The sequence below is a fragment of the Pogona vitticeps genome, chromosome 1, assembly GCF_051106095.1.
Source record: "Pogona vitticeps strain Pit_001003342236 chromosome 1, PviZW2.1, whole genome shotgun sequence".
NCBI classification, from domain to species: domain Eukaryota; kingdom Metazoa; phylum Chordata; class Lepidosauria; order Squamata; family Agamidae; genus Pogona; species Pogona vitticeps.
The window spans coordinates 268,990,880-269,010,757 of record NC_135783.1 but is presented as its reverse complement, the minus strand read 5'-3'; the positions used below and the strand labels follow the sequence as shown (position 1 = coordinate 269,010,757).

Genomic DNA, 19,878 nt, shown 5'->3' with positions numbered 1-19,878 from the left:
AAACCAACTAATCTGATAAATGGCAGTTTTTATTCTATTTTTGTTCCATTTTGGGTTTTTTTCTGGTCTGTAAGTCGATTCTCCGGCTGCAAGTTGAATCTAAATTTTGCGGCCAGAGAAGTCTGTAACTTGAAAAGTCTGTAAGTCGAGCCATCTCTAAGTCGAGGGTCTACTGTATATAGGTTGCAGATAATCCCCAAAAGGGGGCATAGTGGTTTCAGAAAGGAAATGTGTTTGGAATTTCCCTCCTGGTGGGCTGGGCTAGGCTGGGTGAAAATGACCAGGAAATGAGTGTGGTCAATGTACAGGCCATATATTATGAAGCCCTACATTAAATGAACAAGCCACAGCATTTCTGACAGTAGAGCAGGGAGCCAAATTGTAATAGTAGTGGATTCAGATGAAAAGATATTGAAGATCTTATTAAGTTATCTTTTTAAAAGTATATTTGCAGTAGAGTGCTTCCAAGAAGTCTTCAGTGTTTGTCGATGTGTAAGATCTATGGAGATTCTAGCTGTCAGAGATTATTCAATGTGAACATTTAGCTTATCTTTAAGGAGTGTAGCAGGAGGCTTATGTTAAGCCTTGTTCAGGTTACAGCTGAAGCAAGACAGATTCACTCCCCCAAATCTGTGAAACTGATCTAGGAATTCAAGTAGAAAAGGTTGCATAGAACCTACATAGTCAGGAGAAAATCCCACTGAACTCAGAAGGGCTGTTTTCTGATTAGACAGATATACATAGGGTTGTACTGCTGATCTCTGTTTACGCTTATGTAGATACAGACACAGACGCACACACACACACATTTTGGACATGTGAGAGGACTTGTTTTTGCAAGGCAGTTTAAAAAAGAATTCCAGTTTATTTATTAAATGTAGCTAGAGGATAAAATAATTTATTGTTGTAATGGGAGAAATGGGCTTCAAATAACCCTTTCCGATATGAGCAGTTTTATACATTAAGCACTACCACTACTGGTAAACTTCTTAGCACTTCTTAGCAACCTTTACAAATTGGAGCTTTCACACAGGGTTTACATGTGCTGCTTGTTGTAATCTAGAATCCCCGTGCAATGTTGCAGATGGAACTCTCTTATTTCCCAGTGGAAAATGGACCGATAGTGCTTTCACAGGGACATTAAATTCAAGGGGTGTGTGGGGGGGAGATGGTGACTCTTGTTGGTTCTTAGAGACAGGTATTATTATTTTGTGCTCAGGAACTGATGGAGTGACAGCACATTATGGTGTACTGCCATTTCCTCAGGATTTTCAGAAGGATTTTTATCACATATAGTGAGATCAGTGGTTGGTAGCTAGAGCAAGCAACTCTACACTATTAAAAAACAAGACAAGATAATAGGGCTGTTTTTTTTTGAAATAGGGTATGGGTACCCTCTCCCCAAATTTTGGAGAAAACCTTTCACCTGATCATGAGCTGCCTATTCCAAAAAGCAAGGAGGAATGGGGCTTTTGGATCACCTTGAAATGTTTTTTTTAAACTTAAAACAGTTGGTTTTTTTAAAAATATATTTTAAGTTTTAAATTATTTTCCATGTTGATTTTAGGATTTATCTTTTAAAAATGGAACAGGACAAACATTTTCGGGGCACATACGGTCATGCAGGGAAACATTCTTGTTCTATACATCTGTCCCTGTTTTGGAAAGGGGTCTCAAATACAAAAATTGATACAGTGGGTGTGTGCTGATTTATAATTAATAGGAGTTCCTGTTACTGCTGTGAAGCTGGATTTTCCCCACTATAAAAGATGAAGGTCATGCATATGCTGAGAAGTTTACCAACCATTTAGAGGCAGGCTGGGCTGTAAACATCCTGAAATCGATGCCCTTCCCTGTTAAGAAAATGAGACCATTACAAGAACAGTGCTGGCTCAGATCAAAAGTCTATCTATCTAGCCAAGCCCAATGCCTATGGAAGGCCCTTAGCAGAACAGTTACTAAAATATCTTTTGCCACATGTTTCCTCCCTCAACTCTGTGCTTCTGGTGTGCTATAATCCTATGTTCCTTGAATGTTTGTGATGTAGTAGGTGTGATCACCCCTATTTTCTTTCACACTGTCACTCTGTTCAAAGTTGCTGTGGTGGGTTCCTTGCTAGGTGGGCAACTTTATAGTAATGAGCCTCTCTAGATTTAAGTAGACTGATTCATTTATGTATTTGTTGGCTTCCTATACTGCCCAATCAAACACTCCTTTTGGCAGTGTATGTGCTAAAACAACAAACCCCATCCTCGCCGCTCTCAGCCTAAGAGCTGATCGTGCACGCAGAATCTTTAAGTGACACACAGAGAATATGCCACCAGGCTGCACTTGAAGTCTTAACAGCTTGATAGCACCAGCCAGGGATTGTGTTCCACTGGCATAACCTTCAAGAGCATGAGGCACTTCCACACCACAAAAAAAAAGTCGCAGTGTAAGTCTTTGTGGAGGATAACGGGATTATTTATTTATTTGTTTGTTTGTTTGTTTGTTTGTTTGTTTGTTTGTTGGATTTCTCTCCCACCCATCTAGACCAAAGGTCTACTCTGGGCGGTTTACAAATTACAAATAAAACCAAAAACATCTATGATAGATCCAAGGTGGCGAAAGTATAAGAAATCAAGATATGGCAGGAGGGAATATATGTAGAAAATAGAAGAATCTTGAACACTGAGAGGTGTGTCCTTTGAGCTGATTCTGCCACTTTTTCTTCATCCAAGAAAAGTCTGCTAGCCCAAGCTATTCACTTAATGGAATATGTGGTGATTGTTTTCTATGCTTTTCAGCGCCTAGTCCCTCAAATCCTTGTACTTATTTACAAAACTTCTTGAGCTCTGCTTTCAGGGCTATCTTGGCAGCTGATGCTAATGCAAGCTCTAAGACTGAAGAGTTGTGAGATCCTCTTAGGAGATAAATGAATTTTTCAGTTCAGCAAAACAAAGTCTGTAATTCAAGTTTGATGGTATTTCTTTCCCAAGGGTGATTTTAGCAATGGATTAATTGTTTCTGTTTTTGTAAACAGCCAACTGAAGTGAGAAAGAGATCTGCTCACATCAGTGGGTTATGAATTTTTTCAACTAAGCCTTTGATGAAAAAGATAAATGCTACATGGATTATTTATTTTATTTTATGATATTTACATTAAAGCTCTTACCACCCAGCAAGTGGAATGACTCTGATATTGCGGAGATGTTGATTTTTTTTAAACAGTCTATATTTTTCTATGAACTCTAATTTTCAGAGTAAGAAAATAACTCTCTCAATTCACTGGATTAGATCTCAGGTACAGTGGACCCTTGACTTACAGACGGCTTGACTTACAGACTTTTTGAGTTACAGACTTCTCTGGCTGCAAAATTTAGGTTTGACTTGCAGACTGAGATTTGATTTACAGACCAGAAAAAACAGCCTGTTACGGGATTAATCGGTTTTCAATGCACTGTAGGTCAATGGAGACTTGATTTACAGACTTTTTGACTTGAGAACCGCCTTCCAATACGGATTAAGTTCTCAAGTCAAGACCCCACTGTACCACCTTATGTCAAAGCACTTTTGGGCCAGCTAGATCAGCATTAGTTTTTGTGGGTTTTCTGGGCTGTTTGGCCGTGTTCTTAAGGTTTTTCTTCCTAACATTTTGCCAGTCTCTGTGGCCGGCATCTTCAGAGGACAAGAGTTAGAACTCTGTCTGTGCTCTGTTGCAGTGATCCCACAGCTATACATACTCAGCTATCTAACGAACTGCAGTTGAGCACAGACAGAGTACTGACTCCTGTCCTCTGAAGATGCCAGCCGCAGAGACTGGTGAAATGTTAAGAAGAAAAACCTTAAAAACACGTAAATAGCCTGGAAAACCCAGAGCAACCAGCGGATCCCAGCCACGAAAGCCTTCGAGAATAAAAAAGATCAGCATTGTCTACACTGAGTGGCAGTGTTATCTGGGGATTTTTGCCAGGAGGTGTCTGGAATTTAATGTGGATCTGCATCCATATTATGTGCTCTGTCACAGACATAAGATCCTTCTCTAGTGAAGGGATACAAAGTTTATTGTGGTTAAAGACCAATAAAGCTAAACAAAATATACAAAGATACCGTACACATTTTAAAAGGAAAAGCTCCAATAGATTAGGAACATTTACATTAAAACTGAATTGATCCTTACTATGTGACCATTGATTAACTAATCACCATTGGAATCTCTTTTCAAGACTTAAAAGGGCTATATGAGTTTTACAGGCTGCTGCCAAGAAAACTGGCACACTGCTTCGTTGTCTGTGGGTTGGATCCTATAAGCAGCAGCTTGGCCCTTTCTGCATCCCTAGGGCTTGACATTTTCCCGGTTAAGGGTGAAATATATTTCTCCTGTATGCCTTGATAGTATGGGCCCTGGAACAGAACATGCTCCATTGACTCAACCTCTCCCGAGCCAAACAGGCATACCCGTTCTGAAAGGGGTGTCCTTTTAAAATGGCCTTCAAGTGTGGCTGAGGGGAGCACTCCCCATCTGACTAGAAAGAAAGACCTCCTATGATGTGGAACTTCTAATATGGAGAGGTATGTAGCTTGCTTGGCTGCATACTTCTTATCCTCTACAGCTAAGAAGTTGGGGCATTGATTAATTTCTCATTGTCTCAGGGTGATTTTTGCATGATTTGTGTCCATAGCCAGAACAACCTCTGGGGAATATCCCAGGTGTCTCATTTTTGTTTGAACCATCTTAATCCAAGAAGATTGGAAGAAGTCACGTAGGATCAAGGATACTAAATCTGATGCTATGTGATTGAGTTTGAGCCAGAGGTTGATGGAGGAAAGTAAAACTTTGGCCTCAACTTTTATCATCCCTGTCTCTAGTCGTAGAGTAGCATTAGATACATAACTGGAGACCTGGAAGATGGACCTTAGGAATTTTGATTGAACTCATTCCAATGGGGCAAAACTAGTGGAAGGAGGGACAAATAAGGTCCCGTGTAGTAGTTGGGGCAGGACTTTGGCTTGATATACAGTGGTGCCTCAACTTAAAAACGTCCCTACTTAACGACCATTTCGAGTTATTACCAGCTCCGACCGCAAAATTCTGCTTCTACTTGTGACCAGAGCTTTGAGTTATGAACAGAAAAAGGCAGGGGAAAAAGGCAGGAAATTAAAAATTCTCACTGTAGTTGGTGACGAGGCTACTTCTTTGTAGCTCTTTTGCCCCAGCAGTTAGTGTGTGTGCAATCTCGGAGGAGGCTGCCTGGTAAGGTAAGGTGCTGTTTCCTGCTTTTTAGAAACTGTTTTGGGTGTTTTTACAGTGTGGTTTTGGGCTGGGGGGGTTATATTTCTGTGCTCTGATGGGTCTTGGGGGGTTTGTTTGTTTGTTTTGTTTTTTCTCCCATTTCCGATGGGTCTTGGGGGGTTTGGTTGCATTTTGGAGTTTCCCCCTCCCGTTTCCGTTGGGTCTTGGGGGTTTGTTTGTTGGTGCTTTGCTTTTTCCCCATTTCCGATCTGTCTTGCATGCTTCACTTGCTTTTTGCATTGCTTTCCCCCCCATTTCCATCTGTCTTGCATGCTCTTTTCTCCCCCCCCCCCGCTTCAACTGGAAGGGATTAATCACGTTTCCGATGGGTCTTGCAGTGATTTTTTTGTGTGATTTTTTTCTTTGGCCGGAATGGATTAATTGCATTTCAGTGCATTTCAATGGGAAATGGTGTTTTGACTAATGGCCATTTTGATTTACGCCCATCTTCTGGAATGGATTAAGTTTGTAAGTCAAGGCACCACTGTAATTTGATTGCCGCAGGGATATAATGGCCACCTTTGGTTTGTGCAAACTTTGCAACAGCTTGGGCTGACTGATGACTGACTGAAGTTACGTGTTCATGATGGACTGTCCGTGCCCCAGTTGAGTGGAGCATAACCCCCAGATATTTATAAGCAATTACAGTGGTGCCCTGCTTAACGAGCAGTTCGTTTAACGATGAATCCGCATAGCGATTGAGTTTTTGTGATAGCAAAAGCGATCACATAATGATCTTTTAAATGGGAAAACATTGCTTTGCCCTGATCAGTAAGCTGTTTTGCTTACCGATTATCGCATAATGATGTTTTAAGAACAGATGATCGGTGGTTCCAAAATGGCCACCGGGTGAAGAAAATGGCTGCCCGCTGTGTTTTTGCGCCCTTTCCTCGCTTACCAGGCATCGAAAATGGTGGCGGCATGGAGGATTTCTGCATAACAGTGAGTTTTGTGCCCATAGGAACACATTAAACGTGTTTTAATGCGTTCCTATGGGCTTTTTTGCCCTGCATAGCGACGAATCCACATAGCGGCGATTTTTTCAGAACGGATTATCATTGCTATGCGGGGCACCACTGTACCTGTTGAATCCTGTGTCCATTAATTCTCCACAGCCTTTTTAAAGGTCTCCTGCCAAATGATACAACTTCAGGTTTGAGATAGTTAAACTCTAGCTGATTATCATCACAGAACTGGCTGAACCTACTCATCGCTCTTTGGAGGCCCACCGGGGTTCTAGATAGAATGACTGTATCATCAGTGCAGGGATAAAAGACATGAGGTTGTGGGCCATGTGGAGCTTATATGCATCATTTTAGGGATGAAATTGCCCAACCAATTTTCTTCTGCTTTCAAGGAGTTGGGATGGCAATTATACTGTGTCAGAGCTCCCAGGGAACAGCCTTCCAAGGGCCAGGAGAAGGTTGATGTCACTCCCAGATGTCTGGAGACTGGCAATTCTGACCGTAGTTCATATTATATTTCCAACACTGTAGAGCAAGATGATTTTGATGCTGGTCATTATCTGTTTGTTCCAGGAACTCCCATCCCTCTAAGACCTAATTCACAGCTTGATTCACCCTTGTCATGTCCCATTCTATATAATATTTGTATTTATTTCAGCGTTTATCCTGAAACCTACTGTATAAAATCAATATAGATCAATTTATGTGCGTGTGATTGACCCGATAAAGGTATTCCACTAATGTGGACTCTTGGATATTTCTTATGGCCAATGTGGTTACTTTTTCTTTTTAAATCTTTATGATTCTTCTGTGCTGTAAAATTTATCTTAGCCTTCAAAGAAGCGGAGGTATTCCAAGGAGTTCCACTTTCTTCTAGCAGCCCATATTGTTTTGCAACAGTCACTTTAATGAGAATGGGCAACTCATTAAAGATGTTTTAGTTGACTAATCACACGCTTTTTAACCAATTAGTCAATTAACCAATTAAAATGCTGTTTAATAATTTGCTTATCCAACAGATCTATGTCGCAGTGCTTGTACCTGCTTCTTTGAAAGTAACATCCTTCCAAGAAATTGGGTACTTTGAGTTAAAAATGCAGAAGACCTGGCTGTACAACTTGCAAATCCTGATCTGCATACCAATGAGCTGTCTTTTAAAGTGCTTGACTTTACGTTTATAAGCACAGTTCTTGCCAAAAAAAAAAAAAAAAAACCCCACTAACAAACCTCACTGAAGGGACACTGCTTAGATCATAGGTGAAAGATTTCAAAGCATGAGAGGAACAGGATGGCTCCATCTTAGAAACAGGGACCTGCTGATCAATGTGGCATCAATAATAGATAAACAAGAAGGATTAACAGGTAGCAGAGTGTTGCTCTTTCAATGGCTAAGTTTCAGCCTCTTGCCAGCACACTTCATGCCATGGAAAGTGTATAAATCAACTTGCTTTAATGTAAAATATCAGACAAATAGCAAGCCTCAGTGTTTTTTCTATTGCACAATAATTGTGGGTACGTGATCTGATGCACAAATCATTTTGCCAGATAGTAGATGGGCATTCACTGACTGCTGAGGTGTGAGGCCATTTGCAGATGCAACATTAACTTGGGCCAGAATTCAGCAAAGTTAGGATCACTGATTTCGTGTGCATGCAGGTATCTAGCTGGCATCAGCTGCAGTATTGCACTCATTTGGTGACCCGTTCACACTGTTCTTTCAACTTTAAGTCAGCTTGGCTTGACTTTTACAGGCAGGCTGCCATTGGATAACAAGGCTGCAAGAATAGGCTGCAAGTCCCAATCAGATAAAAGGGGCTTTCCCATGCATAACTGGCCACAGGATTGCAGCTTTTGTGTTTCTCCTCCAAAAACATCAAATTGGGCACCCCACTGAGATCTATAAGATATGCATGGCACCCACCTGAGTTTTGGATATGCCTGGATTGCTGGAAACAATCGCATAAACTCAGCAAGGACAAAGAAAGGAAAACATGAGAGAGATCTACTGCACAAACAGGGACTAAAGGCTGTTGTTTTTTGTTTGACTCTGCAGGGGTTTATTCACTTCAGTTCTTGTCTTTTATGGCCTGCTCAAAAGATATTGATTATATACAAATGTGAGCATGGAGCAGAACAAATGGTGTGCTGTAGCGAGAAACTAATTGAACAAGCAATCCTCGATGATAGGATTAAGCTCTCAGGAACGCTGAATACTTACACCCCCAGAACTAACCAACTGCAATTAAATTGTGGCTGTTGTCACCCATTGCCTGCTCTGACACACTTTAATCCAAGAATTAAGCATTTTCGGTGTCATCTCATGGTGTTAGTGGAGAGCCCAAATTATTCTATAAAGACATTTTGAAATAGAATATATAAAGCAAAGTATATAGATTTTCTTTTGTTGTTACTTGGAGCAACTTCCATTTTAGTAGTGTTAGAAAAGCAGTTGAAAATATAGAGTATCATACAGGTCCAATATTATAAATTCATGGTATAGTTACAGTGACGTGACTGTCTCCAGACAGTCAGATTTAGCTGAGCTTACATTAGACTCATTGAAATCAATAGGACTTTGCTTAGTTATATGTGGATAAGCGCACAGGATGGCGCAGTGGTTTAGATATCTGGCTACAAAGCCAGAGGTTGGGAGTTCAATTCCCCGCTGTGCCTCCTTGACAAGGACTGGGCTCAGTGACCCATAGAGTCCCTTCCAGCTCTGCAGTTCTAAGATGATGGTGATGATTGGGTTATCGAGACATGTGATACTGTACATGTGTGCACATGCACATCTGATTCAATATCTCCGCATGGAGGAAGTTAAAACATGGTGGAAAGAAAATGGATAGCAAGATGTTCCCCCACCCCCCCCACTAGAATTCAAGATTATCCAAGTTAATAAAATGGTAGGAGATTCAGAACATAAGTACAGACAGAGGTACTTCACCACTGAGTGTATCATTAAAGTATGAAATGTGTTACCACAAGATCTGGTGATGACTGCTACTGCAGACAGCTTTAGAAGCAAATTAAACATTACCTAAAGTAATATATAGCTTTATTCTATACATTAAATCCAGGATCAGCCATAGTATGCCACTGAGTACGCTCACCTCCTGCTACTTGGATTCCCATAAATATCTAACTTGGCCACTTTGATCTGATCTCACACAGTTCTTGTTGCATACATATGAATATACTGTCAAGATGGCTGGATGGCTTTAAAAGCAGATTGGACAACTTAATGGAGGATCAGCTAATAGTCATGATAGTTATAATATTATCTCCAGTATAAGAAGCAATATGTAGTCATTGTTACTAGGATCACAAGAGGAAGGGTGCTATTCCTTTTCCTTCTTGCTTGTTGGCTTCACACACACACCTGGCTTGACAGTGAGGGAATAGGCCCTTGGCCCCATCAATGAAGGCCAGTGACCCTGATTTCACAGGAGCAGTGACTCTGTGCCAGGCTTTACTCTGAATGTTACTAGAACTACCTAAGGTGCTAAATCCTATTCACCAGATACAATACAGCAATCTGCTACAATATTATTGTTATTCTTGTATTATTATGACATTCATTGCCCTGAGGTGTACTGATGGTTCACAACATTGATAGCTTTAACAGGAGGTTAGTTATGTTTATGGAAGACAAGGCTATGGATAGCTGTCAGTTATGGCAACTTCATATTGCTTTCACTGTCATAAGCAAAATGCCCCAGTAAATGAGTGTTTTGCACAGGTTCTGTTTATGGGCTTCACGGGAGCAGATGAAGGCATAAGGCTACTGTAGATTCAAATTAAGTCTTCTCCAAAGAACTTCTTTGGAGTTCAGACCTTAACCAGCGTAGTGTTTACATATCCAGCCTAAATTATTTCTGAACCAGGATGTGAGGGAACATTAATCTGTAATGTCTATATATATTTTTATGGCTTAGAGTAGTCTTGGTTGAGTCCAAACCAATTTTCAGTGCTGTTCTTGCTAATAATTCTTGTCTTTTTTGCATAATCAGCTAAGATGACAATCCAGGTTTTCTCCCACACAGTGTGAGAAATGGCTCTGGAGTTCTGCTTATCTGACATTTTCATTTTTCATGCGCGCACACACACACACACACACACACACACACACACACACACACACACACACACACACACACACACACACACACACACACACACACACACACACACACACACACACACACACACCCCTGAGAGCACAAAGCACAAATATGAGTGAGTCTTTGCTATTAGTATCACGTTTTCCTCTAAGACTTGCCTCCACTGGTGTTCCACTCTTTTTTTCCTTTGGTGAATTGACTTTGTCAACTAATTTTACTACATCTTACACTTAAATTTGACTTCATTTCCCAAAAGCTGTTTCTTCAGATACAGTATTATAATCCAGGGAATGTAGGTAAAGAACAGAAAACAAAAGAAGTTAAGAGAAGTTTGACAAGTTTTGCCTAAGGCTTATGTCAAGAGTTATGGCCCTGGAATCCTTTGGCTAAATAGGCTTTATCTTCTGCAGTATGTCACTTGAATTCCCGGATGATTTATAAAGTTTGCAAAAAATATTATGTTACCCAAGAAGAGCATGTCAGTCACATATATTTAAACCCAGTGGTGCTCATTCAGATTTATTTTCTTACATCTACACAGCAGAGTAAATTCATGTTGTATTTTCAGGAGACTGGTGTTTGCTTTTTTCTTTGAATCTATAAAGCTGTGAAACATTGAACATTACAACAAGCTGTTACTCATACTGATGCTACCATCCCTGAATTCTTAAGTGTAAATGAAGGACTACACTAAAAGTGATTTTCTTTGATGATTTAAATGTAAGGATTACTTTGGGGGCAAAATTAATAGTAATAGTCACCCTGGAAAAATGCAGCTATGACTTTCTAATGGAAGTGTGAATGAGCATGATACATCAAGACCAGGAATCACCTCAGTGAATAAATGTGAGATTCTTTTAAAATGTGCATTGATAAAGCTAAATGCATGTGTTGCCAAAGCTGGAAGCATGGAGGAAAGCTTTCACACATTCTATGTGCATACACAAGTTGTGCGCATAAACTTTATATGGATTAGTAAACTGTACGATATTTATAAATTGCAGATTAGCCACAGCACTCAAAATATCTATCTATCTATCTATCTGTCTATCTATCTGTCTGTCTGTCTGTCTGTCTGTCTGTCTGTCTGTCTGTCTGTCTGTCAACTCCACTTTTCTTCATAAAAAGGATTCAATGCAACTTATATCATTAAAAACACAATATTAAAAGCTACAAACAGTAAATTATTAAAACATTTCAAAATAATTTCTAACATTACAATAAAAATATTAGTTAAATGCGTGACTAAAAACAGATTTAGAAGCGAAGAAATGTAAACCATCCCACTTTTTGTCTCTTAGACACTCAGTCACTAAGGAAAAGCCTGCCTGAAGGGAAAGGTCTTTCTTTGTCTGCTTGCAGAAGGACAACAAAGTTGGGGCCAGTGTGGCCTTCTGTGGGAAGGAGTTCCAAAGTCTGAGAGCAGTGATAGAGCAAGTCTCTGAAGGTGGTGGGACTGAGAGAAAGGCCTCCCCTGCAGATTTTTACACCCATGCAGGCTCATAAAGGGAGAGACAGTCCTTGAGATAGCTTGGACCCAAGCCATTTTGAGGCTTTATAGGTTAAAACCAGAACTTTGAATTGTGCATGGAAGTAGATCAGCAGCCAGTGTATCTGTTGTAACAGGGGACATGTGATTCATGTAACAAGCCCCAGTTAACAATCTGCTGCTGTGCTTTGGACTTGCTAAAGTTTCCAAGTACTTTCCAAAGGTAGCCCCACACAGAATGCATACAGTAATCCAATAAGGATGTAACTAAAGCATGTGTCACTGTGGCCAGGTCAGACCTCTCCAGAAATGGGCACAGCTGGCGCACTAGTTTTCATTGTGCAAAGGCACTCTTGGTCACCACTAAAGCCTGTCTTAATGCAGTGGCTAGAATCCTGTTTGTTGATCCCATCAGTGTCAGCGGCAGATTTCCTCAATCATCCATACAGCTGCAGGGTTATAGTTTGTGAGGGGTGGTGTGGCTTGCCTGCCAAATGAGTAAGATCAGATGGGCAAGAGTGGCATAAATCAACTATCATACATATTTTAAGACCAACATTTTGCATTGAGCGGTTGTTTGACATTCATCTTGTCTTTAGTCTCTTTGCTTAGCATCAGAGGGAGACTAAATTAAGGATAGTGTAGATGTGCATTACCACCTGACATAAGCTAGAAGCCTCAGTGTTGTAGAGGGGTTCATCCATGTCTAGGGTAACTTGAAAGCTTGGGAGAGATCACATTAATTTCAGTTAGTTACCTAATCAGGTTAGGAGCTGGACAAACTTTCAAATATTCAATTTTAGAGAAAGGAACAAAAGAAGAAGGAGAGTACTGATAGTTTTCTTGGTCATCATTCAAATATTTGGTTGAAATTGTCTTCCAATAGGAAAAAAATAAGAGTCTCCATCACAGAGTAGCAATCAGATTTGAAACCTCAACATCTGAAGGTAAATCTGCCTTAATAGAGGAACTTACTTTTGAGAAAACATCATATGTTTATTCTACCCTCTTTAATTAAACTGGTGTCCCATTTACTTCTTCAAATTACATTCTGTATTAATGAACTGCACTAAAATGTGAAGTTGTTGAAGCAGAACATTAAGGCTGCAATCCTATACCTACTCACTTGGGAGTAAGAATCAGAAATAAGGGGGCATTTCTTGAGTAGACAGAAAGTAGGGCTGTGGAATAAGAGAAATTTACTGTATAACTCCTGTTAAGTAGGTGGTAGATCAATGCGAAGCAGAGACATCTTGCCGACAAAAATGTGCACAGTCAAAGCTATGGTTTTTCCAGTAGCAATGTATGGAAGTGAGAGCTGGACCATAAAGAAGGCTGACCGCCGAAGAATTGATGCTTTTGAATTGTGGTGCTGGAGGAGACTTCCCTGGACTGCTAGGAGAACAAACCTATCCATTCTAAAGGAAATCAAGCCTGGAAGGTCAGATCCTGAAGCTGAGGCTCCAATACTTTGGCCATCTCATGAGAAGAGAAGACTCCCTAGAAAAGACCCAGATGTTGGGAAAGTGTGAAGGCAAAAGGAGAAGGGGACGACAGAGGATGGGAGGGTTGGACACTGTCACCGAAGCTACCAACATGAATTTGATCAAACTCCGGGAGGCAATGGAAGACAGGAGGGCCTGGCGTGCTCTGGTCCATGAGATAATGAAGAGTCGGACACGACTTAATGACTAAACAACAACAAGAGATCAATGGGGATAAGGAGATCAAGATGGAAGTGTACAAGACTGAAAAATGAGGAGGCCAAACTGTGGTCCTCAACTGAGTGTGACAACTATTCCCAGTACTTATGAGCTGGGTTCCAGAGACATTGATAGTTGCATATGTGCAAGTTAAGGTGCTGTGAAATGCTTCCACTGAAGCCACTTCCCAATCTGTAAGGGGCAATTAAAATGGAGTTCATCAGTTCCCATGTGTGGGAAGTGAATACACTCAAAATTTTTGGATGTAGTCTGCAGATTGCGTTTAAGCTGGAGATGGTGGTGATACTGTCTTCTTTTCAATTTCCTTGTCCATGAAAGGGGAGCAACACAACTAACCAGAAAGCAAAGGCAGGAATGATGTTAGGGGGTGACCCTGGCAAGCAACAATCTGTTCCTGAGAAAGATGTTGTGGATAGATTATCTTTCAGGAGAGCAGCTGCATAGCCACAAGCTATGCTTAGCAACAGATCCCTCATAGCTGCTTGCTGGCAGCATACATTGCCAGCACTGCACAGCTTAGGCCAGCAGCTGTCATCCTTTGGCTGCCCAAGTACTGTGGACCTCAGCTCCCAGATGGCCCAGCTAGCATAGCCAAGAGGCAAGGATTCTTGGTGCTGAAGTCCAAAACATCTGCATGACGGAAGGATGAAAACTGCTTTCTCAGGTAACCTGAACCACATCACAAAGGTTTTTGCTATCTGGAACATCCCTTCTTCCTCCATTGCCAAAACAGCCCTTTTTGGCACATCAGGGAGAGTCCAAGGCGCAACTTAAAATCTGGCATGATAAAATGGACTACAGCAGTTCCACCTCTAGCACTGTGACCAAAATCCCACTGAGGTTTCATGTGAAGGGCTGCAAGTTAAGAACATAGCATTGTTATTTGCATACTGTGTCATGGGACTTGGTGAACAACAGCTAAAGCCTGCACTAATTTCTTAACTTGCAGCAGTTTGCCAAGAAGATTTACACCCATTACATTATACCAGGGCATAACTAATAGGATTTTGTCCCTTGCCTGTTAAGCAGACATTTAACAACATCATCTGCTGATAGAAGTGCTGGTATGAGAAGAATGTCTAATGGTTGACATTTTGAGAAATGGAAGCATTACAAAACTTTCACAACATGACTTGAAACCTAGGAAAACTTTAATCTGCAAAATATACTAACGTTTGCCAAAGAGAATGAAACAGCTTCGGGGAAGGAATTTGAATTTTGTCTGTCTCCCCCTTAGGTTCATATTTGTGCCTTACGTAACACAGCTTTGCTGCATGATTAAAAACAAGATTGTTTGTATATTTATTATAATTTAAAGGGTTCTATATCCTGCCCTTACATAGTACTACTTTCAATACAATGAATTAAAATAACAAAAATGAATTAAGGCAGAAGAAGTCAAAACAGCAGGTTGTTTAAATCTTATCCACAGTTTTAAGCCCATGTTCTGATAATATTTTAACAAGACATTTCCCTGGCATGAAATAATGGCACCATACTGGTACAGGCACAGAAAAGCTTCCATGGGACCATATTCCATAAGCAGGACACTGATGAGAAACATCAGTGTCTGACACCACTCTGTCCTCAGAAGGCAAGAACATCCAAAGAAGGATCTCGTTCTTAATGCCTAGAGAAGTATGTGTGTGACATAAGGGAGTCCTTCAGGTTCTGAGTTTCAAAAACATATCAATTTTTATTGGAGAGCAGCAGTATTTTCACCAGTGTTTGGAAATGGATATCCAACCAGCAGTCTGCTATGCTGTAGTGGTTAGAGTGTTACACTAGGGCATGAGAGACTGGGGTTCAAATCTCCATTTAGACATGACGTCCACAAGGTGACCTAATCAATCACTGTCTTTTAGTCTAATCTGTGTACTTCACTGATGTATGCAGCATTTGGAGGAACGGCAGAGTAAAAATATTGGAGAAAGGGAGAAGTCAACTGTGACAAAATACCAGGGCTTGGAATCGTGTTTCTTTTAAAAGGAGCTTATTCAGTTATGCATTATTTTGCACAGCCAGATGAGCATTACTGCCATCCTACTCTGCTCACAAAAAGAATTCTTGTATTTGTCTGTTATAGCACACCGGGAAAAATAGTTGTACTCCTCAGTTCCTTCTGGTAGTCAGTTCTGGTATTGTATCATGAGAATCTAAGGGACAAAAGAGAAAACAAAAGAGAATCGATAAGAAAATGACGTAAAACATGAAAATTCCCTTTTAAAATGCCTTAAAATGTACCATATTTTTCTGTGTATAAGACGATAGTTTTGTCTAAAATCTTTAGACAAAAAATTGAGGGTCGCCTTATACATGGAAGTAAGCTGCAGGATCCCAGTGACTGCTGCTTTCCCCGCCACTTTGCTAAGCCTCCTTAGCAAAAGGACGGGGAAAGCAGCAGTCAAAGGGATCCTGCAGCCCTTTGACTGAGGCTTTCTGGTCAAAGGACTGCAGGATCCCTTTAACTGCTGCTTTTGCTAAGGAGGCTTAGCAAAGTGGCAGGGAAAGCAGCAGTGTGAAATGGGGGAAAGAGCAGGGTTAGGAAGGCAAGCGGGAGCAGGTTCAAAGGGGGGGAGGAGAAAGGGGGGAGGAGAAAGAAGCAAAAGTTTCCTAACTCACCACTAGACCGCCGACCAACTCCAGGGTTTGTCCATGCAAGAGCGAGGAAGACCCTTTGGCCTTTGCGGGGCTGCCAGGGACCTGCAGCCACTATTGTTTGTGCGTCTCCCTCCCCAAGATGGCAAAGGATCAGGTGAACAATGTGGTGGTGCTGGACAACCCTTCCCCGTTCTACAACAGCTTTCAGTTTGAGATCACCTTCGAGTGCATCGAGGAACTGTCAGAAGGTGAGGGTGCGCTCGCCCACGGGGGGTGCCGGGTGAGCCCAGGCTGGCGGGGTGACTTGCCGAGGCCTACTGTTCCCTCTAGGTACCATCTTCCCATCACCTGTCTTGGCATATAATAATCATACTAGGGCTTATTTCAGGTTAGGTCTTATTTTCGGGGAAACTGGGTATAAGACCCGTCTTATTTTTTGGGAAACACGGTAACTGTATGGTCTAGTTTGACCTTACATCTAGGCTCTCTTATGTCTAAAAGGTGAAGCATCAGTCTCAGCTTGTGGAAGGCAGTGCATGTCACAGAAGCCACTTGGATTCCAAGTTGTGGTTATGTGCTGTCAAGTCATGTCCGACACAGAGCCAACTTCTGAATTAGTGACCTCCACATAAGATCCAAGGGATAAAGCTAAATCCATTGGCAAGTGTAAACTGTGGGTCTCATCTTTCAGGGGAACACAACCTAGTCCAGAACACAACCCACAACCATCTCATCATTAGGCTTTCTGCCTTAGCCTGCCTGGTCCATGGAATTTGGTCTCCTTGGCATATTGTTGACATCGTTCTCATCCACTTCTTTGGGTGATTTTGCTCAGCAATTTCACTTTTGTTCCGCAGCATCTGCTTTATAATAAGAGGTGTAAGTGCACTGTAGTTTGCTTTGCACAATTTTGTAGACCATTTTTGAAGAGTCTGTTTTCTTTGAATGCATCTGAATAATTGCCCCTAGTTCTGAATGTGTACCTTTCCAGGTACTACAGAAGAAAGAGAGCTGTTCCATGTATTTTTAAAAAATGTGGCATAATGAGGATGCTTTAAAACTCATTAGCACTTTTCTTTCTCTGTGAAATAAAATAGTGCAGTACCCTTTGAGTGGTGGAGCAATGATAAATTTTGGATTAAGGTACTCATCTTGGTAGTTGCCGTTATAGTCACATCCCAAGAGAGTCAAAAGGTGCAAGAAGCACAGTCCAAAAGTAGAAGTGGAGATACCTTTATTTAGACCATTAAAAATCAAACATTCAATGTCAGCATTCGCGAATAAAATTTACTTCCTCAGGGTAGAACAGTTATGAATGAAAGTTTCAAAATGTTCGTGGCAGAAATTATCCAGGCATGCTGCTTGTTACTTAAGGTGAATTGAGAGCTGGTTTAAGCTAGTTTGGGTGGTGGTGGGATGATGTTGGTGCCATTTGGTTGGAATTTCCACTCAGCCTCCAGGATAGGAGTTACTCCCTGAATGAGTCTGCTTCCCTGCACCCCCACTCACATTGCCTGTTTGGAAATCAGGTTTCCTCATTGGCCGGGTGGTGGTAGTGGAGAAGGCCACACAGAGACTCAGCCATCCTCATCCTAAAGGTGGGTTAAATTTTGGTTAACTCACCAGGTAAACAGACAAAGCTGAATTAATTTGTATATGGATGCAATAACTGAAATCCTGTTGCTTTGCATAGTAAGTTACAACTAGAGTACACATAGAAGTCTGAACCGAATGGCAAATGATGGAGTTGTGCCTGCTAACCAAAATATCCCAGTGCCCTCATCCTGCACTACATGACTTCATACATATTCCCCCCTCTCCCCAGAATTCCACAGTGGCATAATTTAAGTGAATTGTGCAGCTCTCCTGCACAATTCAGAATATTGTTCTAATAATTGAGGCAGATTTATGGATTTCTACAGCAGAGGTGCATGAAATCCACTGGTTGAGAAAACTATTTATCCAAATAAATCGTTTAAATGCTTTTCATCCATGTGGATAGCAATGAACTGTACAAGAATATGCTGAGTGTGCAGAAAGGGCCATACAATATATTGTAAGACAAACACACAATAAATAATCTGGACATCCTGATCTACTGATTTTTCAGATTTCTGCTGGACAAACAGTTGCTGTCCCCCAATAATTTCTGGATACATAATGAGCTCTCCTTCATCAGCTCATGTTGGTATAAAATTAGAGGGGGAACTTGTAACCAAATGCTGAACTAGTAGAACAAAGTTAGAGTTACTTTAACTACCCAAAACATGCAAACTTAAACTGTGAACAAAAGAAGTATTTTCTGAATTACATCTCAATGAAATCTAATAAGTTTTGGAGTCCAGTGAAAACTCTTATCAGTCTTACCATTCTGAGGGTGGGAATTAGTTTTTGTTACCCTGGTTTTTTCCCCACATTAGGAGTACCACATTAGAACTCAGAGAGTTGCTCACGTCAGTTTTTTCAGACTGGTGATACAACCCCAGTCCTTGTAAAAGCTGTACAAAAGTTAGAGGTAAACATGTAGGTCAGATCTGTGTAAAGGAAATCAGCATAAATCTTGTAAATAGATGCCTCCTGCTGCAATCTGCAAAACTAAACACCCCAGGCAAACTTAACTGAAATATGAGAAAAGGAAAAATGGTGTCAAATTGTAATGTAAGCATTATTGGAATGTGTTGTTCTGAGAAAATTGTATATTTATGATTTTTTAACCTTCTTTTCCCAGCCAGTTTTCCCCTAGCTCACTCTTTTCCCAAGGTTATTTGAATCATTATTTCAACCCCACCCCAAAACTCATATATATGCCTTGTTTGTATCTGCACTTTTCAACTTTTATCATTCTCTACGTTTCCATCCCTTTGTTCGCTGATAGTCCTGATTAATATAAATTGTACAAGTAACCCCTTTGGGGCTAAGAGCCTATTTTATATGCTTGTGAGGTAGTGCAGGGGATGGTGGCTGGCATAAATAATGACAAGTCACATTTCAGAAACTGTAGGAAAATTAGTGTTCATTTAAGTGTTTGTTCATGGCTTCTGTCCAGCATCATGCCAGCTGAATTTCATTTCTCCCTTAGGACTTCCCTTCCCTTCCCTCCTCCCATGACTCCTCCAAATCTGCTGTAATGGGTTCCTTACATTTCCATCAGATATGAGCTGACAAGTTTGTGTAGGATGGTAGCTGAGGTCTTCTATCATAGCAGCCTTGTGACAGCTTCCTCAAAAGATGGTTAGATGGGTGGTTGGTTGGTTGGTTGGTTGGTTGGTTGGTTGGCTGGTTGGCTGGTTGGCTGGTTGGCTGGTTGGCTGGTTGGTTGGCTGGCTGGCTGGCTGGCTGGCTGGCTGGCTGGCTGGCTGGCTGGCTGGCTGGCTGGCTGGCTGGCTGGTTGGTTGGTTGGTTGGTTGGTTGGTTGGTTGGTTGGTTGGTTGGTTGGTTGGTTGGTTGGTTGGTTGGTTGCCAAGAAAACCCACAATGAACGTGGGTTCAGAATCTGAATCACCATATTTTACATAGTGAGTTCTTATGTGTTAAGTGCATACAGGCATTTAAGGTAAATAAACGCTTCGCCACTACCTTCCTAATGGAAGTGTCAGACACACCCATGAACCACACACACACTCCCACCATCTACCAGACCAAAGTGGAATACAACTATCAATGGAAAATATATCATGACTCATATTTCCCAATTCTCATATAA

General features: G+C 41.1%; 1 protein-coding gene and 1 long non-coding RNA gene across 2 annotated transcripts in view; one reads left to right on the top strand and one right to left on the bottom strand.

Moving 5' to 3' along the window:
* The window catches only part of SPON1 (spondin 1), a 385,887-nt gene that overhangs the window by 63,990 nt on the left and 302,019 nt on the right, over window positions 1–19,878 (top strand). The window lies entirely within an intron of this gene.
* Window positions 1,366–19,878, bottom strand: part of LOC144586146 (uncharacterized) — a 59,176-nt gene continuing 40,663 nt past the window's right edge. Inside the window, exon 2 of the long non-coding RNA XR_013540898.1 lies at window positions 1,366–15,730. This is a non-coding gene — a long non-coding RNA (uncharacterized LOC144586146). The remainder of the gene's footprint in view (window positions 15,731–19,878) is intronic.